Source organism: Zingiber officinale, chromosome 10B (genome assembly GCF_018446385.1).
Source record: "Zingiber officinale cultivar Zhangliang chromosome 10B, Zo_v1.1, whole genome shotgun sequence".
NCBI classification, from domain to species: Eukaryota; Viridiplantae; Streptophyta; class Magnoliopsida; order Zingiberales; family Zingiberaceae; genus Zingiber; species Zingiber officinale.
In genome coordinates, this window is record NC_056005.1 from 46,005,110 (window position 1) to 46,026,147 (window position 21,038).

General features: G+C 40.4%; 1 non-coding gene across 1 annotated transcript; it reads right to left on the reverse strand.

The window, feature by feature from the left end:
* Positions 1 to 10,512: 10,512 nt before the first annotated feature.
* On the reverse strand, positions 10,513 to 10,618 carry LOC122030664. The gene has a single exon (XR_006125528.1). It is a non-coding gene; the product is annotated as a small nucleolar RNA R71 (small nucleolar RNA).
* Positions 10,619 to 21,038: the final 10,420 nt, after the last annotated feature.

Consider the following 21,038-nt stretch of genomic DNA (forward strand, 5'->3'; position numbering starts at 1 on the left):
AGCCCCAATGACCTAGTGTGACCATCGTGCTTCCTCTGTGCCAAAGCCTTGGTCAAGGGATCTGCGATGTTAGCCTCTGTGGGTACTCTGCAAATCTTCACATCTCCTCTCTCGATAATTCTTGAATGAGATGGAAGCGCCGTAGTATGTGTTTGGTCCGCTAGTATGAGCGAGGATCCTTAGCCTGTGCTATAGCTCCATTGTTGTCACAATATAGCTCAATAGGGTCACCGATACTAGGAACCACCCCAAGTTCAGTGATGAACTTGCGGATCCAAACTGCCTCCTTTGCTACTTCTGATGCAGCAATATACTCGGCCTCTGTCATAGAATCAACTACTGTGTCCTGCTTCGAACTCTTCCAGCTCACAGCACCACCATTTATGCAAAACATGAACCTTGACTGCGATCGATAATCATCCTGGTCGGTCTGGAAGCTAGCATCACTGTAACCCATTACAGCTAACTCGTCATCGCCTCCATATATCAAGAAATATTTTTTAGTCCTTCTAAAGTACTTAAGAATTTTCTTGACCTCTAACCAGTGACTTTCACCTGGATCTGACTGGTATATGCTCATCATGCTCAAAGCATACGAGACATCAGGACGAGTACATAGCATGATGTACATGATAGATCCTATGGCTGAGGCATAAGGGATCTGACCCATGTGGTCTCTCTCCTCTCTAGAAGAGGGACCTTGAGTCTTCGAAAGACTCACGCCATGTGACATCGGCAGAAATCCCTTCTTGAAGTTCTGCATGGCAAACCGAAGGAGTACCTTGTCAATATATTTACTCTGACTTAGGCCAAACAATCTCCTAGATCTATCTTTATAGATATGTATCCCTAGAATGCGGGATGCTTCACCTAAGTCCTTCATTGAGAAACACGTCCCTAGCCAAGTCTTGACAGATTGCAGCAAAGGGATGTCTTTCCCAATGAGTAGTATGTCATCTACATACAATATGAGGAAGATAACTATGCACCCTACAACTTTCTTGTAGACACAAGGTTCATCTTCATTCTTGATGAAACCAAACTATTTGATTGTATCATCGAATCGAAGATTCTAGCTCCGAGAAGCTTGCTTTAGTCCATAAATGGACCTATGCAGCTTGCATACTCTGCTAGTATGCTGTGGATCTACAAAACCCTCAGGTTGTGTCATGTTTACATCCTCGAGCAGGTTTCCATTCATAAATGTGGTTTTGACATCCATCTGCCATATCTCATAGTCATGGTATGCTGCAATAGTAAGCATGATCCGAATGGACATAAACATCGCTACTGGAGAAAAGGTTTCATCATAGTCAATACCATGAATCTGCTTGAAACCTTTAGCTACCAAGTGACCCTTATAGATAAGTCCATCCATGTCAGTCTTTCTCTTAAAGACCCACTTACACCCAATGGGTTTTACCCCTTCAGGTGGATCAACCAAAGTCCATACTTGGTTGGTGTACATGGATTCCATTTCGGATCTCTTGGCCTCTAGCCATTTCTCGGAATCTTGTCTCATCACAGCTTCCTGATAGGTGGTAGACTCATCCTCTATGAGCACAACGTTATCATGGTCAGACAAGAGAAATGAGTATCTCTCAGGCTAACGACGTACCCTATCAGACCTGCGAAGAGGTATATCTACTTGAACTGGTTGTTTTTCCTCAACTTTTTGTGGAACAACATCATCCACAACACTTTGTGGTTCCAGTTCAACTTCCATCGAGGCTTCAGTGCTATGGTCCGCATCTTGAACTTCTTCAAGATCGAACGTACTCCCACTAGTCTTTCTAGAAAGACCCACATCTTTGCCACAACTACCTTGTGCTGACTGGGAATGTAGAAGTAATATCCCTTAGTTTCCTTGGGATATCCAATAAAGTAGCACTTGTCGGATTTGGGTCCTAATTTGTCTGAGACTTGACGTTTAACGTAAGCCTCACAACCCCAAAACCTCATAAAAGACACCTGGGCATCTCTCCTAGTCCATATCCTATATGGTGTCTTTATCACGTCCTTGGATGGAACTCGGTTGAGTATAAAAGCTGTCGTGTCTAGAGCATAGCCCCAAAGAAATGTAGGAAGATCTGTGTTACTCATCATAGACCGTACCATATCTAATAGGGTACGATTCCTCCTTTCGGATACACCATTCCACTGTGATGTCCAGGAGGAGTGAGTTGGGATAGAATCCCACACTCAGCTAGATAGTCACGAAACTCATGGCTTAGGTATTCCCTACCTCGATCTGATCGAAGTGTCTTAATACTTTTGCCAAGCTGGTTTTGTACTTCATTCTTGAATTTTTTGAACTTTTTAAAGGATTCTAATTTATGTGTCATCAAGTACACATAACCATATCTACTGAAGTCATCAGTAAATGTGATGAAGTACCTATAACCGCCTCTAGCAGTGACATTGAAAGGACCACATACATCACTATATATAAGTCCTAACAAATCAGTTGCTCTTTCGCTGTGCCCACTAAAGGGAGTCTTGGTCATCTTGCCTAGTAGGCATGACTCACACGTCTCATAAGATTCAAAATCAAATGAGTCCAACAAACCATCCTTATGGAGCTAGGATAAGCGCTTGTCATTTATATGACATAAGCGACAGTGCCAGAGATAGGTTTGGTTCATGTCATTTGACTTGAACCTCTTGGTATTTATGTTATAGATAGGGCTTTCAAGTTCTAGAATATAGAGTCCGTTCATCAGAGGTGTACTACAATAGAACATATCTTTTAAATAAACAGAACAACATTTGTCCTTTATTATAAAAGAGAAACTTTTCTTGTCCAAACAAGAAACTAAAATTATGTTCTTAGTTAAAGCAGACACATAACAACAATCATCCAACTCTAGTACAAGCCCAGAGGGCAGAGATAGAAAATAAGTCCCTATAGCAACAACAGCAACCCGTGCTCCATTGCCTATGCGTAGGTCCACCTCGCCCTTTACCAATGCCCTACTATTTCTCAACGCCTGCACATTAGTACAAATGTGAGAAGCACATCCGGTATCTAATACCCATGATGAAGAAATAGATAGATTGACTTCTATAACATATATACTTGAAGTGGAAGTATCACTTCGCTTCTTCTTATGATCTTCTAGGTACACCTTGCAGTTCCTCTTCCAGTGCCCGGTCTGACCGCAGTGGAAGCAGGTAGCATCCTTGGCGACCACTCCTTTAGGCTTCAGTGCCTTGCCTTTGCCCTTGGCTTGGGACTTTCCTTTGCCTTTGGGCTTGCCCTTGCCCTTGTGTTTCTGAACCATCAAAACAGAGTGGAGCTTAACCTTCTTAAGGTTCAGCTCAGCAGTTCTTAACATGCTATGCAACTTGGGCAGTGGCTTGTCAATTTCGTTCATGTTGTAGTTTAGAATGAATTGACTATAGCTATCCGACAAGGATTGCAAGATCAGATCAGTGGCTAGCTCTTGGTCAAGAGGGAATCTCAACCACTGTAGGTTTCTATGTACCTAATCATTTTGAGTACATATGGGCCTACGGGAGCCCCATCTGACATCTTGCACTGAAATAGTGCCCTTGAGATCTCAAATCTCTCGTGCTGTGCTTGTCCTTGATATAGTTGACGAAGATGTTCAACCATATCATAAGCACCCATTAACTCATGTTGCTTCTATAGCTCGGAGTTCATGGTCACGAGCATTAGACATGATACATCTAATGCGTCATCTTGATGCTTCTTGTAAGCATCTTTATCTGCTCGCGTGGCATTGGCAGGAGGAGCCTCCGGAATGGGATGCTCTAGAACGTACAGTTTACGTTCCTGGATGAGAACTATTCTCAGATTCTTGTACCAGTCCAGGAAATTTGCTCCGTTGAGCTTGTCCTTGTCAAGGACAGAACGCAGAGAGAAAGTGTTCGTGTTTGACATCATGGTTATCTACAATAGAAAAATGCAGAAAATAAATAAACATCATATTCTATTTATCATTTAATTAGACCTTTAATTAAATGATGCTCCCATTGAATTCTATAACTCATGTGGGACAAGATCCACATCATACTAACCCTTGAGTTAGTTTTGGCTAATACACCCAAGATTTAGTATGATCGGTAGGTAACGATTTACCAATTACATCTCTATGCAACTCTTGTTTATAGGATCATTATCTGTAGCTATATTAAAACTTGAGTTAGCTTTGGCTAATACGCGTAAAAATTAATATAAATGTGATTTATGTCCTATCTTTCCAACCGTTGGAAGAATGCCTACAGTTAAACTCGATTTAACTAGTTGTACTCAATCAAATTGAGTCTCTACTCACCCATGCGTTGATAGGCGAGACCAAGATTGTCCCTCCGTACCCTACCAAGATAATATGTGTTGCTCTGCTTTGGTAGATTCAACAACACATGTGATCGAGGTAGTGATAGGTATCAAGGCATGGTAGGCATTTTAGAGTTAAAGTGATTGAGATCTAATCTAATCGTAGGGTGCATCTTGTACACGATTTAGATCTAATCTAATCGTTAAGGCACTAATTAACTACTTTACTAGCACGCATCAAATACACACACACAAGTAATTAATTATACTATTTGTGATTAGTCATGACTCTACTACGAACTTCTCAAGCTAATGAGAAGATCGGATGGTCAACCTAGGGTCAACAGCTTCTCAAGTTCCTCCCTTTGACCACCTTGTGTTGCTCGCACCCTCCTCTTAACTCTGCCTCGAGTGGACCTTCCACCGCTCCAATTTTGTACATTACAATTTTTAAACTCGAGTTACATTCGAGTCTAAAATAATTTACAATAATAATAAAAGAGAGGCACGACGCGCAAGACGCATAACAAGTATACAACACACACAACACAAATGACGGTGCGCAGGCCGTAATATGAATTACAACACAATTTTTCAAATCCAATTTGGGTCTTTTTGGGCCATGACCATCAAAAATTATACATAATTCTAAATTATGCAATTTCCATAATTTTTTGTAATTTTAATACCAATTTTTACAATTTTTATGAGTAAAAATTCCCTGCGGTGTAGATTAGCGATTTTCGGGCGCAATCACAGAACGAATCCCCTTGCGGGGTCAGGGGCAGCGCCCCTACCCACGATATAACCATCGCGAGTGTCCCTAAGTGATCCTACATCACCTTAATCCGCTGTCCCAAAAAGTTTGGGGTGAAACCTTGCCGTTTTGGAAAAATCTTCTCAATAGTCGAAGCCTACAAGTGTCTAAACACTTGTGCTTCGCTTCTACGAAAAAATACTCATAAAAACCATAAAAAACCTAAATTTATAGAAAGTTACTGAACCTACATTTTTCATAAAAATGAAAACTTCGCACGTGGCTCTGATACCACTGTTGGGATTTTCGGGCCGCAAAAACCGCTTTTTCGCGTTGCGGAAACCCCGAATCTCCCATGCCACCGGATCCGTGCGAAGTTTATAAACAAACTTCGAGTATGAGTTTACTAAAGACTAAATCTACACTAGAGAAGGAAGTTACCCTCGATGTGATGCCCTTCGCAATCCCACTCGTCCAACGGTTCGCCAGATCTCGAGATCGTCAAGCATACGATCCTCTAGAAGTATCCACACGAACAAACTAGGTGGAGAGGCCAAACAAAAGGTGTGCTAGCACCTATGAAGTGTTCGTCCAAGAGAGGAGAGGGAGAAGAAAATTGAGAGCAAGAGGAAGAAGATGGAGTGAATGCCTTGAATGAAAAAATCAACTCTTTTCCTCACAATAAGTGGCCGGCCACAATGGAGTTGTAACCTCCATTCTCATTTAATGTGGCCATTAAAGAGAAGATTTGTAACCTTCATGAGGTGGCACACACATGTGCCAACTATGATGATGTGGCACATCATCATTAGTCCTCCTAATGCCAACTCACAAATGAGGTGGCAAATAGTCAAGTCAAACTTGACTCTTTCTCTTTCTCTCAAGTCAAGTCAAACTTGACATTATAACTCCCGTGGTTGATCAAATCCAACCATTTGATTCAAGCCAATTTAATATAATGAATCTAATTCATTTAATTAAATTGATTTAATGAGTCATAATCTAAATTAGACTCATTGAACACATGAATCAAATTGAGTCCAACTCAATTAGCCCAATTAGGATTACTCTTAATCCAATTTGATTCATCACATGAATCAAATCCTCTTGGTTAATCATATGAACCTAATCTCAATCTAATTGTCCTTTGTGTGTGACCCTATAGGTTCTTATAACGTTGGCAATGCTCCTAAACCTATTTAGAAGCATAAGTAATAAGCGGTATCTAGCAACACATCATTACTACCCAAGTTATAAGAATGTTGAGATCCAACATCACCTTGTGACTACTAATTGTGACTCCTCATAATATATGACATTATCCTTCTATCCTAGACATCTAGATTGATCAATGTGAGGCATAGACCGTGTCATCCTCTAATCAATCTAAATCTTGAACTCCAAGAAGTCTCACTCAAACAAATGAGCTCAATATCTCAAATTGACTCATTTGGGCATGACCATGCACTTCGTGGTCTCACTCTATCAAGAATATCGATGTCACTCCCGTCATATAGGAGGGATAGATCTCATCTACATCAAACACATCCCTCTGCATAATTCGTTACATACCCAGTAATCGCCTTTATAGTCCACCCAGTTACGAGTGACGTTTGACGAAGCCAAAGTACGTAACTCCTTATGTAGGGATCCATGGTGACTTCATGTCCAAGGACTAGTAGTCATACTAATAGCCACATGAGAAAGTATATGACACTCATATAACGATCCATGATACTTTCTTATGGCGGGTCATTTAGTATACATTCTCCAATGCATACCCATGTGTCAACTTGATATCTCTATATCCATGACTTGTGAGATCAAGTCATTGAGTTGACCTACATGCAAGTCTCGTCATATTAACATTGTCCCTGAATGTTAATACTCGACTAGGAATGATTAAGAGTAGTGTTCCCTATATCATCTCACTATCGGTTCAACTAACCGATTGATATAGGTGAGAACCCTCTACTCAAGGACGCTATTATACTTAGTTTATTTGACACCAATACAAGTAAGCATAATAACCAAAAAAACAAATGCCTTTATATATAAGAATATGATACAATGAGTCCATACAACAATCATCAAATGATTGGCTCTAGGGCTCTAACTAACAGAATCAAAGTCAGGAATATCACAAACTCTATAATCCATCTCCTTAGGAATTGATGCAGTAGGTTGATCTGAGTGTAACTGTAACTGTGTCAATGAATGTGTTCTTGGCTGGAATTGTATTTCCTGATGTTGCAAATATTGTTGTGACTGGTCCCTAAGATCCTGCTCAGGCTGATGGTGCTGATGTTGGACTTTTCGGGCCGCGAAAACCACTTTTTCGCGCCGCGGAAACCCCGAAACCCCCGTCACCGGATCCGTGCGAAGAATAAAATTTCGAAAAACCTTCGAGTACGAGTTTACTAACTCTAGATCTACATTAGAGTTCTAGATGGTTAAGAGTTTTTACCCTTGATGCGCGCCCTGCGCGAATCCTGCTCGTCTAAGGTGCCAGATCTCAAGATTGTCAAAGTAGACAATCCTCTACACGTATCCACACGAACAAAAGAGGGAGAAAACCAAACTAAAGTGTGCTAGCACCTTAGTAGGGGTCGGCCAAGAGAGGAGAGGGAGAGCTTGAGGAAAAAGATGGAATAATTGGCTTGAATGAAAAAAATGAATTTCCTTCACTCACAAAAGTGGCCGACCACATTAAGGAGTGTAACTCCTTTTCATTAAATGTGGAGGCTATTAAAGAGGGGACTTGTAACCTCCATGAGGTGGCACACACATGTGCCAACTATGATGATATGACACATCATCATTAGTCCTCCTAATGCCAACTTACAAATGACGTGACAAATGGTCAAGTCAAACTTGACCTTTCATCTTCCTTCTCAAGTCAAGTCAAACTTGACCAAATCTCTCTCATGGTTGATCTAATCTAACCATTTGATTCAAACCAACTTAATATAATGAATCTAATTCATTTAATTAAATTGATTCAATTAGTCATAATCTAAATTAGACTCATTGAACACATGAATCAACTTGAGTCCAACTCAATTAGCTCAATTAGGATTACTCTTAATCCAATTTGATTCATGATGTGCGTAGATTATATACTCTTTTATGCATGTTTTTACGCACATTTACATACTTTGAGCATGCTTGATCTATGCATTTTTATACTTCCAGCTTTCCTTTTAGCATATTTACTCTTTTGGTTCGGAGATCTGCTTTTTGTGCATTTTCTGTACACAGGAGTCGAAATTGGTGAAGATTATGCGTCCTCGGGCAAGCTTGGAAGTAATTGAAGGGAGAGAGCATCAGGCCGTGTACCACACATGGCCGTGTAGTCTTAACTGGAAGGGAAGAGGACATGGCCGTGTGAATCTCACACGGCCGTGTCTTGATTTGAAGAAATCAGAGCAGATGCCTTACATGGCCGTGTGAGGTTTCCAGAGGCCAAGCAGGTGGTGGCCGTGTGCATCACACTGCCGTGTGAAGTTTCCAGAGACCAAGCAGGTGGTGGCCGTGTGCACCACACAGCCGTGTAGCACTTCCAGAGAACAGTAGGGTCCTGGCCGTGTGGCAGAGAGGGAACTGGACATGGCCGTGTGAATCTCACACGGTCGTGTCGTGGGGCCGTGTGGTGCCCGATTTCCTCCTCTATTTAAACCTTCCTTCATGAATTGAAAGGAGATCTCTCCCCCTTGGGGAGAAGGCAAGATTTGGTGGTTTCCTCCCATTCTTGGGAGGATTTCTGGGCGATTCTAAGGGAGTTCTTGACGATTTCGACTCCGGAGCGAGGATTGGATCCGAAGACGAGGCTTCTTCGTAGATAAGTTTTCTCCTTCTCCTTTTCTTGGTTTCTTGGATTGGGGATTTAAGAAATGCTTGTAATCTTTATTTCTTCGGGTTTTCTTCCTCGATTAATGGAGTAGATCTTGTATTCTAGGATTAAGGGAGTATTTGTATGATGTATTGATGTAATCTCTTATGGATTTGCCATTTTTCTTGTTTCAATGACATTGTCTTGCTTGTATCAATTAGATCTTGAATGATTAATGGTGATTTGTGCTTAATTCTCATTCTTGATTGATGATTTGGATTTCTTGTGGACTTTGTAGAGATAAACTCTCACTCGATCATCCGAGGGATCCACGTGACAGGTGCAAGCCCATGTAAGGACGTTTGAGAGATAATCTTGAAGAGGAAATAAGAATATTCAAGAGAGTATGATGGATTTTGTGATTAGTTTCTTGTATCTTGATAGATTAATAGGTTGTGGGCTTCTATGTTGATATCCGAGGAAGGCATAGTAATAGGTGCGCTTCTGTGTAATGACAACGTAGGTTCACATCTAATTGATCATATTTAGATACATTTCTCGGTCCTTAGCCGGTTATCTATTGCAAGAGAGAACCGACAACTTTCTACAAGTGTTTGACAATTGAGGGAAAAGAATTGGTGAACCATTTACATTCAAGAAATCTTACAAAGAAACCGAAGCTCCTAGAATCTCCCTTTATCATAACCCAAAACACTAAACTCTTGTTTGTTGATCTTTAATATTAGATTTGTTTACCCTTACTTTGCATTTGAAACGATTGGATAGTTGTTTAGCTAATTCGCATTGAGACATTTCTAGTGCTTATTCCAGTCCCTGTGGATACGATAATCTTTTATATTACTTGCGACATTTCCGTACACTTGCGGAGCGTAATAAGTTTTTGCCGGGGACTGCGCTATAACATTAGGAATTATCAATTGAGTTAGACTAAACATAACATTTGTTTTCCTTTCATATTGCATAGTTGTAACTAATCATTAGATTTCTCTTTTTACTTTCTTGTATAACTTTTACTTCTTGTTAATTCTTTTTGTACAAATTCAATTCTGCATTTTTGATTCTTTTATTTCTCTTTTTCTGTTGAACTGTCATTTGCTATCTTGTTCTTGTGTATGCAAAGATCGAACTTTGCAGGGGAATTCTTTCCTTTTGACCCTGAGATTGACAGAACTTTCCATAAAAGAAGAATTCTGCAAAGGCAAATTGAAGAACAGGAACATTTGAAAATGGCGAATAGACCACTCAAGGATTATGCAGCACCTTATGCAAGAGGTTTTCGATCTTGTATTTCAAGACCTTCAGTGGAAGCTAATAACTTTGAGATCAAACCCGCAATTATATCTATGGTGCAGCAGAACCAATTTGGTGGAGGACCTCATGAAGACCCCAATCAACACTTAGAGGTCTTTTATAAAATATGTGGTACCATGAAAATGAATGGAGTTCCTTCAGATGCAGTTAGATTATTATTATTTGAGTTTTCTCTAAGAGATAGGGCAAAGCAATGGCTGAATTCTTTGGCCCCTAATAGCATCACCACTTGGGAGCAGTGTGAGCAACAGTTTCTTGATAAATTCTATCCACCAAGCAAAACAGCTCATATGAGGAATTTAATTGCAAGCTTCAAGCAGACTAACTCAGAATCTCTTTTTGAAGCATGGGATAGATATAATAGTATGCTCAGACAATGCCCACATCATGGGTTGGAAAGATGGTTAGTGTTGCACACTTTTTATAATGGTATCAATTATCATACCAAAGTGTCCCTTGATTCAGCTGCTGGAGGGGCACTTATGAACAAAAGCTTAGATGAAGCCGAAGAAATCATTGAAAGTGTAGCACAAAATCATCATCAATGGGCAAATGAAAGAAGTGGTGGCTATTCTTCTGTAAACCCAACAATTAAAGCATCAGGGAAGTTTGATGTAGATGCAGTCACTCTTTTGTCTGCAAAATTGGACGCTCTTACAAAGAAATTTGAGAATATGGGGACTAGTGCTAATATGGTCAATGCTATTAGTACATCTTGTGAAGTATGTGGGAGTTCAGAGCATTCAAATGACTCATGTCCATTGGGAGCTATCACTGCACAAATCAATCAACTTGAACAATGTGATGCAATCATGAGTTACAATCAAAGGCAGAACAACCCATACTCAAATACTTATAACCCTGGATGGAAGAGTCATCCCAATTTTTCTTACAGAAATAATCAAGATCAAGGACCATCTATGGGGGCAAGACCAAATTTTCAAGCTGGGCAACAAAATTTTCAACATCTATCTTCTCAAGGCTTACCAAAGTCAAATATTGAAAAGATGCTTGAAGAAATTATCTCAAGTCAGAATGAAATGAAGCAAGATTTAGCAAAGCTCATTCAGAGAATGGATAATTCTGAAAAGCATCAAAAGATCCAGGATAGTCAAATTGCCCAACTAGCTTCCTCATCATCCAGAGCACCAGGACAACTTCCAGGAAAACCTGATGTGAATCCTATGGAGCATTGCAATAGAATTGAGCTTAGGAGCGGACGGACCTTGGGAGACTCCCAAGTGACTGCTCCAAAAGGGATACAAAAGAAGAAGAGCTCTCTCCTCCTATACCAAATCGAATTCAAGCTAATGAGGAGAGTACCATTGAGGTTGAAGAGACTCTTCCACTGAACCATCAGAGCAAAGTTGTCCCTTTTCCTCAGAGACTTACAATGCTCAAGAAAGATGAAGAATTTGGCAAGTTTTTAGAAAAAGTTAAGGAAATTTGTGTAGAGGTACCTCTTATTGATGCTATTCTTCAAATGCCTAGATTTGCCAAATTCCTGAAGGATCTCATGTCAAACAAGAGAAGAAGAGGAGAGGTTGAGACCATTGCGCTTAGTGAGGAATGTAGTGCTATTTTTGAGAAGAACACTTCCCCAAAACTAAAGGACCAGGGAGCTTTTATATTCCTTGCAAGATAGGAAAAGAAATTTTGAAAAAGCTTTTTGTGATTTGGGGGCAAGTGTTATCCTCATTCCCTATTCAATTTGTAATAAGTTAGGTCTCAAAAACATTAAACTTACTACTATGGCACTACAACTTGCTGATCATTCTTGCAGGTACCCTATGGGTATTATTGAAGATGTGCCAGTAGAAGTTAGTGGGAGTATTATTCCCACAGATTTTGTTGTGTTGGACATGGAAGGTTCCTATCATATTGGGAAGACCATTCCTTGCTACAGCTGGAGCAATTATTGATGTTAAAAATCATAAGTTGTCATTGGTAGTTGGTAAGGAACGGTTGGAGTATGATTTATCTAATGTCTCTAACCATGTTTCTTCTCTTTTAAATGCTTGTATCAGGGCAAGCATTTACAAACTTGAGGAATGGAATTTCCATCCTCATGGAAGGCCACCTAATGAAAAGAATAATTTGGTGGAGGATGTTGGGAGGAGAACTCCCAACAAAAATGGAAAATATGTCTGCCCTCCAAGGGCAAGGAAAAGAGAAGAATAAGTTGGATTGGTCGAGCTAAAGACCCTAAACAAGCGCTTCTTGGGAGGCAACCCAAGGGTTCTTTTAGTTAGTTTGGATTTGTGTTTTAATTTCTTTTAGTTTGATGCATTCTTTTGATTTTGTTTTCAGGTTAGGTGCAAAACAGAGCCCGGCCGTGTGCTATACACGGCCAGGCAAAAGTTGCAGAGAAGGGAAGCGCTTGGGCCGTGTCATCCAGACACGGCCGTGTAGGATCTCCCGAGGAGAAAAAGGTCTAGGCCGTGTCCCAAACACGGCCGTGTAAAGAATCCCGAGAAGAAAGATGGAGAGGCTGTGTCCCAGACACGGCCGTGCGAAGAATCCAGAGAAGGAAGAGGGGGAGGCCGTGTGGATCTACACGGCCCGTGTAGGGGAGCTATTAAAGTCTTCTTTCTACCTCACACGGCCAGATCTTGGCCGTGTTCCGCACACCCCCAACTCTCCAAAACATCTCTTTCTCTCCCAATCTCTTAAAAACTCCTCTCTAATCTCTCAAGATCTCTTAGATCTGGATTCTCTTCCTCTCTAAGACTTGGACTTTTCATTCTCCTAACCTAAGATCTTTGCTCTTTGAAGTTGTGTTCTTTGAGTTTCATTCTTCCAACCCTAGATAATTCTTCCCCTATCTAAACTCATCAAGATGTCCAACATTTTGAAGAAACTTCGCAAAAGAGGTGGTGGATCCAGTGGGGACAAAGAGGAGGAGCCATCAAGGGACAAAGGAAAACAACCAGTGAAGGGAAAAGGCAAAAGGACTTCACGCAACGAAGGTAATGACAATGAATTCAATATTGTGTTTAGAAATGATGATCAAGTAACTAGATTTGCAATTCTTCTCAATAGAAAGATAGTGTGTACTAGATATATGGACCCAACTGTTCTTGATATGCTTGGAATTAGGGAAGATGTATATTTGATGATTGGGTTTTTGGATTGGAGTGATATTATGCACACACATTTGCCTACATATCCTCGTCTTGTTTTGGAATTTTTAAGTTCATTAGATGTCTATTTTACTAATGAAGATGATTATTTTGGAAATATCTCATTTAGACTAATGAATCAAGAATTTCTATGGACATTTAGTGACTTTAATTCTTGTTTTGGATTAACCACCGGGAGCCCTCGTAGGTTTGATCCAAGGTTTAATTGGAATCATTTTTGGAATGCAATAACTGGGTTAGATCAACCTTATGAGCCTTCAAGAGCTAAGGCCTCCAATATGCAAAACCCCATCTTTAGGTATCTACATAGAGTCATGAGTAAAACTATTTTTGGTAGGGGAGAGAGTGATGGGGTAGTTAAAAAGATAGAGCTTTATGCTTTATGGGCTATGCTTTATAAGGTTGAATTTGATTCTGGTTTCTATTTTGTTCAAACCTTATTAAGATCTGCTAGGGCATCATTGGGATCAATTGTTTTTGGTGGTTTGATTACCCGAATAGCTTATAATTTAAATCTTGATGTTGATGGGTTGGAAATAATTCATGGTAATGACATGATTGACATTGATGCATGTCTTGCTATGAAAATGATCGTTCGGGATGAGAATGGTTTCGCGTTTCCTAGGAGGAGTGGTTCTCCTTTACCCCTTCCTTTTCCTGAACGAACTACTATTCGTAACCCGGCTAATTGGGTAATTTCTGAGTCAGATTTTGAGGATAACCCTTCTATACCTGGAGACACTGAGCCACATCATGAGCCCTCGTCATTTGGACACCCGCAGCCTTCTAGTTTTATGGAGCCTGCTAGGCATTCTTTTGCATATGGCACGGGATCTTCTAGGTTTGATTTTTCAGATTTTCGTACGTCTCTAGAATCACTTCATGAGAAGCAAGATGCCCAATGAAAAATGTTGGAGGGTCGCTTCTCTTTATCTGATGATCAGTTTAGGGAGGTACAAAATCATTTTCAGTTTACGAGGAATTTTCAAGGTCAAGTGGCTGAGTTTGTGCAGGATTATGATACTGATCAGGCTAGGATGAGAGATTTTATGTAGAGCATGACACTTACTAGCCAACAAGTAGATGCTTTATATGAGTATCATAGATCCTTGGGTGAGATTCCAGGTTTTCCTAGTTTTCCTATTGGCCAACCACGTCGTAGACCCCCTTTTCCTCGTCCACCTCCACCTCCTCCACCATATTGATTTCATCGGGACGATGAAAAGTTTAAGTCTGGGGGGGTGTCATGTACTGTTTAGTTTTTGTTAGTTTTTCATGTTGGTTCTTATTTTCATTGCTTGTTGCTTTATTGTGCTTGTTTTTGAAATAATCATGGCAAAAAATTTTTTTTTGAGAACATCAAATCTTCACTTATATGCTTTCTTGGATTCAAGTGAAATGTTAGCACAATTATTGTCTTGATTCATGATGTTCGAATGATGCTAGTAGTAAACTTTGTGTAGTTCTTTTTTCTATCTTGGGAAGCATTAATAAGCTAAGAATCTTATGGTGATGAGTTTTAGTTTTGGTTCAACCTTAAGGATTTTATCTTCACTACACTTGTGCTTGATGCTTGAATAGTTGATGTCATTGAAATAGTCATGATTCATCTTGTTTGCTTAGTACTTGGTTTCCATGGTGATTTCTCAACTTTCATTTTGGTTACTGGATGAGGCTCAAATCATTAAAGCTCATTTGGAAGAATCAAAATATCCCAACATGTGTGCTAAAAGTACATTTGTGAATAAGTTTTGCACAATGCAAACACTTATAAAAAAAAAAAAGGGATATAAAAAATAGTTGTCATGAGTGGAATCTAGCAAGTCACCCCTTTAAGACCGAGTTAGGTTACTGGGGAAATGACTGCTTAGCTTCCCTTGAGATTGAGCACACCTTTGAGACCTTGGGTTAGTTGAGAAATATGAACCAAGTGAATGGTGAGTAAGTGCCTATCACTGGTTACTTGTCTTTCACTGGAAACATTAGGAATTCAAATTTGATGACGACTTGACTAGGACATGGATTGAAACTTGAAGGGTGTTGAGTTACTTTTACACTGTGCACAAGATTCTTATGTTTGAACCATACTTTACTTGTTTCCATGATCATGCTTGTTAATGAAACTTTTTGATAGAATTAGGAAAGTGCACTAGGTTTTATGAATGTGTTGTAGAACATATGAATTTAAACTGCAGCATTTTGCTTGAGGACAAGCAAAGGTTTAAGTCTGGGGGTGTGATGTGCGTAGATTATATACTCTTTTACGCATGTTTTTACGCACATTTACATACTTTGAGCATGCTTGATCTATGCATTTTTATACTTCCAGCTTTCCTTTTAGCATATTTACTCTTTTGGTTCGGAGATCTGCTTTTTGTGCATTTTCTGTACACAGGAGTCGAAATTGGTGAAGATTATGCGTCCTCGGGCAAGCTTGGAAGTAATTGAAGGGAGAGAGCATCAGGCCGTGTACCACACATGACCGTGTAGTCTTAACAGGAATGGAAGAGGACATGGCCGTGTGAATCTCACACGGCCTTGTCTTGATTTAAAGAAATCAGAGCAGATGCCTTACATGGCCGTGTGCATCTACACGGTCGTGTGAGGTTTCCAGAGGCCAAGAAGGTGGTGGCCGTGTGCATCACACTGCCGTGTGAAGTTTCCAGAGACCAAGCAGGTGGTGGCCGTGTGCACCACACGGCCGTGTAGCACTTCCAGAGAACAGTAGGGTCCTGGCCGTGTGGCAGTAGAGAAGGAACTGGACATGGCCGTGTGAATCTCACACGGCCGTGTGGCGCCCGATTTCCTCCTCTATTTAAACCTTCCTTCATGAATTGAAAGGGGATCTCTCCCCCTTGGGGTGAAGGCAAGATTTGGTGGTTTCCTCCCATTCTTGGGAGGATTTATGGGCGATTCTAAGGGAGTTCTTGACGATTTCGACTCCGGAGCGAGGATTGGATCTGAAGACGAGGCTTCTTCGTAGATAAGTTTTCTCCTTCCCCTTTTCTTGGTTTCTTGGATTGGGGATTTAAGAAATGCTTGTAATCTTTATTTCTTCGGGTATTCTTCCTCGATTCATGGAGTAGATCTTGTATTCTAGGATTAAGGGAGTATTTGTATGATGGATTGATGTAATCTCTTATGGATTTGCCATTTTCTTGTTTCAATGACATTGTCTTGCTTGTATCAATTAGATCTTGAATGATTAATGGTGATTTGTGCTTAATTCTCATTCTTGATTGATTGTTTGGATTTCTTGTGGACTTTGTAAAGATAAACTCTCACTCGATCATCCGAGGGATCCACGTGACAGGTGCAAGCCCGTGTAAGGACGTTTGAGAGATAATCTTGAAGAGGAAATAGGAATATTCAAGAGAGTAGGATGGATTTTGTGATTAGTTTCTTGTATCTTGATAGATTAATAAGTTGTGGGCTTCTATGTTGATATCCGAGGAAGGCATAGTAATAGGTGCGCTTCTGTGTAAGGACAACGTAGGTTCACGTCTAATTGATCATATTTAGATACATTTCTCAGTCCTTAGCCAGTTATCTATTGCAAGAGAGAACCGGCAACTTTCTACAAGTGTTTGGCAATTGAGAGATAAGAATTGGTGAACCATTTACATTCAAGAAACCTTACAAAGAAACCGAAACTCCTAGAATCTCCCTTTATCATAACCCAAAACACTAAACTCTTGTTTGTTGATCTTTAATATTAGATTTGTTTACCTTCACTTTGCATTTGAAACGATTGGATAGTTGTTTAGCTAATTCGCATTGAGAAATTTCTAGTGCTTATTCCAGTCCCTGTGGATACGATAATCTTTTATATTACTTGCGACATTTCCGTACACTTGCGGAGCGTAACAATTCATCACATGAATCTAATCCTCTTGGTTCATCATATGAACCTAATCTCTATCTAATTGTCCTTAGTGTGTGACCCTATAGGTTCTTGTAACGTTGGCAATGCCCATAAACCCATTTAGGAGCATAAGTAATGAGCGTTATCTAGCAACACATCATTACTACCCAAGTTACAAGAATGTTGAGATCCAACATCACCTTGTGACTACTAATTGTGACTCCACACAATATATGACAAGTGTCCTTCTATCCTAGACATCTAGATTGATCAATGTGAGGCATAGACCGCGTGTCATCCTCTGACCAAACTAAATCTTGAACTCCAAGTAGCCTCACTAAATCAAATGAGCGAAATATCTCATATTGACTTATTTAGGCATGGCCATGTACTTCGTGGTCTCACTCTATCAAGAATATCGATGTCACTCCCATCATATAGGAGGGATAGATCCCATCTACATCATTCACATCCCTTCGCATAATTTGTTACATAACCAGTAATCGCCTTTATAGTCCACCCAGTTACGGGTGACGTTTGACGAAACCAAAGTACGTAACTCCTTATATAGGGAACCATGGTGACTTCAGGTCCAAGGACTAATAGTCATAGTAATAGCCACATGAAAAAATATATGACACTTATATAACGATCCATGATACTTTCTCACGGCGGGTCATTCAGTATACATTCTCCAATGCATACCCATGTGTCAACTTGATATCTCTATATCCATGACTTTTGAGATCAAGTCATCGAGTTGACCTACATGCTAGTCTCGTCGCATTAACATTGTCCCTGAATGTTAATACTCGACTAGGAATGATTAAGAGTAGTGTTCCCTATATCATCTCACTATCAGTTCAACTAACCGATTGATATAGGTAAGACCCCTCTACTCAAGGATGCTATAATACTTAGTTATTTGGCACCAATACAAGTAAGTATAATAACCAAAACAAATGCCTTTATTTATATAAGAATATGATACAACAAGTCCATAATACAATCATCAAATGATTAGCTCTAGGGCTCTAACTAACAATCTCCCACTAGCACTAGTGCCAATCAGTGTAGGCTCTAAGCCCCAATGACCAAGTGTGACCATCATACTTTCTCTATGCCAAAGCCTTAGTTAAGGGATCTGCGATGTTAGCCTCTGTGGGTACTCTGTAAATCTTCACATCTCCTCTCTCGATAATCTCTCGAATGAGATGGAAGCGCCGTAGTATGTGTTTGGTCCGCTGGTTTGAGCGAGGATCCTTCGCCTGTGCTATAGCTCCATTGTTGTCACAATAGAGCTCAATAGGGTCAGCAATGCTAGGAACCACCCCAAGTTCAGTGATGAACTTGCGGATCCAAACTGCCTCCTTTGCTTCTTCTGATGCAGCAATTTACTCGGCCTCTGTCGTAGAATCAGCTACTGTGTCCTGCTTCGAACTCTTCCAGCTAACATCACCACCATTTATGCAAAACACGAACCCTGACTGTGATCGATAATTGTCCTGGTCAGTCTGGAAGCTAGCATCATTGTAACCCTTTACAGCTAGCTCGTCATCACCTCCATATATCAAGAAATATTCTTTAGTTCTTTTTAAGTACTTATGAATATTCTTGACCGCTATCCAGTGACTTTCACCTGGATCTGACTGGTATCTGCTCATCATGCTCAAAGCATACGAGACGTCAGGACCAGTACATAGCATGGCGTACATGATAGATCCTATGGCTGAGGCATAAGGGATTTGATCCATGTGGTCTCTCTCCTCTCTAGAAGAGGGACCTTGAGTCTTCGAAAGACTCACGCCATGTGACATCGGCAGAAATCCCTTCTTGGAGTTCTGCATGGCAAACCGAAGGAGTACCTTGTCAATGTATGTACTCTGACTTAGGCCAAGCAATCTCTTAGATCTATCTCTATAGATCTGTATCCCTAGAATGAGGGATGCTTCACCTAAGTCCTTCATTGAGAAACAAGTCCCTAGCCAAGTCTTGACAGACTGTAGCAAAGGGATGTCTTTCCCAATGAGTAGTATGTCATCCACATACAATATGAGGAAGACAACTATATCCCCTACAATATTTTTGTAGACACAAGGTTCATCTTCATTCTTGATGAACCAAACTGTTTGATTGCATTATCGAATAGAAGATTCCAGCTCCGAGAAGCTTGCTTTAGTCCATAAATGGACCTATACAGCTTGCATACTCTGCTAGTATGCTGTGGATCTACAAAATCCTCAGGTTGTGTCATGTACACATACTCGAGCAGGTTTCCATTCAGAAACGCTGTTTTGACATCCATCTGCCATATCTTATAGTCATGGTATGCTACAATAGCAAGCATGATCCGAATGAACATAAACATCGCTACTGGAGAAAATGTTTCATCATAGTCAATACCATGAATTTACTTAAAAACTTTAGCTACCAAGCGACCCTTATAGATAAGTCCATCCATGTCAGTCTTTCTCTTAAAGACCCACTTACACCCAATGGGTTTTACCCCTTCAGGTGGATCAACCAAAGTCCATACTTGGTTGGTGTACATGGATTCCATTTCGGATCTCATGGCCTCTAGCCATTTCTCGGAATTTGGTTTCATCACAGCTTCTTGATAGGTGGTAGGCTCATTCTCTATGAGCACAATGTCATCATGGTCAGACAAGAGAAATGAGTATCTCTCAGGCTAACGACGTACCCTATCAAACCTGCGAAGAGGTATGTCTACTTGAACTGATTGTTGTTCCTCAACTCATTATGGAACAACATCATCCACAACACTTTTTGGTTCCAGTTCAACTTCCATCGAGGCTTCTGTGCTATGGTCCGCATCTTGAACTTCTTCAAGATCGAATGTACTCCCACTAGCCTTTCTAGAAATAAAGTCCCTTTCTAGAAAAACCCGAGTCTTTGCCACAACTACCTTGTGTTGATTGGGAATGTAGAAGTAATATCCCTTAGTTTCCTTGGGATATCCAATAAAGTAGCACTTTTCGGATTTGAGTCCTAGTTTGTCTGAGACTTGATGTCTAACGTAAGCCTCACAACCCCAAATCCTCATAAAAGACACCTGGGCATCTCTCCCAGTCCATATCCTATATGGTGTCTTTATCACGGCCTTGGATGGAACTCGGTTGAGTATAAAAGCTGCCGTGTCTAGAGCATAACCCCAAAGAAATGTAGGAAGATTTGTGTGACTCATCATAGACCGTACCATATCTAATAGGGTACGATTCCTCCTTTCGGATACACCATTCCACTGTGGTGTTCCAGGAGGAGTGAGTTGGGATAAGATCCCACACTCAGCTAGATAGTCACGAAACTCATGGCTAAAGTATTCCCTACCTCGATCTGATCGAATTATCTTACTACTCTTGCCATACTGGTTCTATACTTCATTCTTGAATTCTTTAAACTTTTCAAAGGATTCTGACTTATGTGTCATCAAGTACACATAACCATATCTACTGAAGTCATCAGTAAATGTAATGAAGTACCTATAACAGCCTCTAGCAGCGACATTGAAAGGACCACATACATCACTATGTATAAGTCCTAACAAATCAGTCGCTCTTTCGCTGTGCCCTCTAAAGGGAGTCTTGGTCATCTTGCCTAGTAGGCATGACTCGCACGTCTCATAAGATTCAAAATCAAATAAGTCCAGCAAACCATCTTTATAGAGCTGGGATAAGCGCTTGTCATTTATATGACCTAAGCGACAGTGCCAGAGATAGGTTTAGTTCATGTCATTTGACTTGAACCTCTTGGTATTTATGTTATAGATAGAGCTTTCAAGGTCTAGA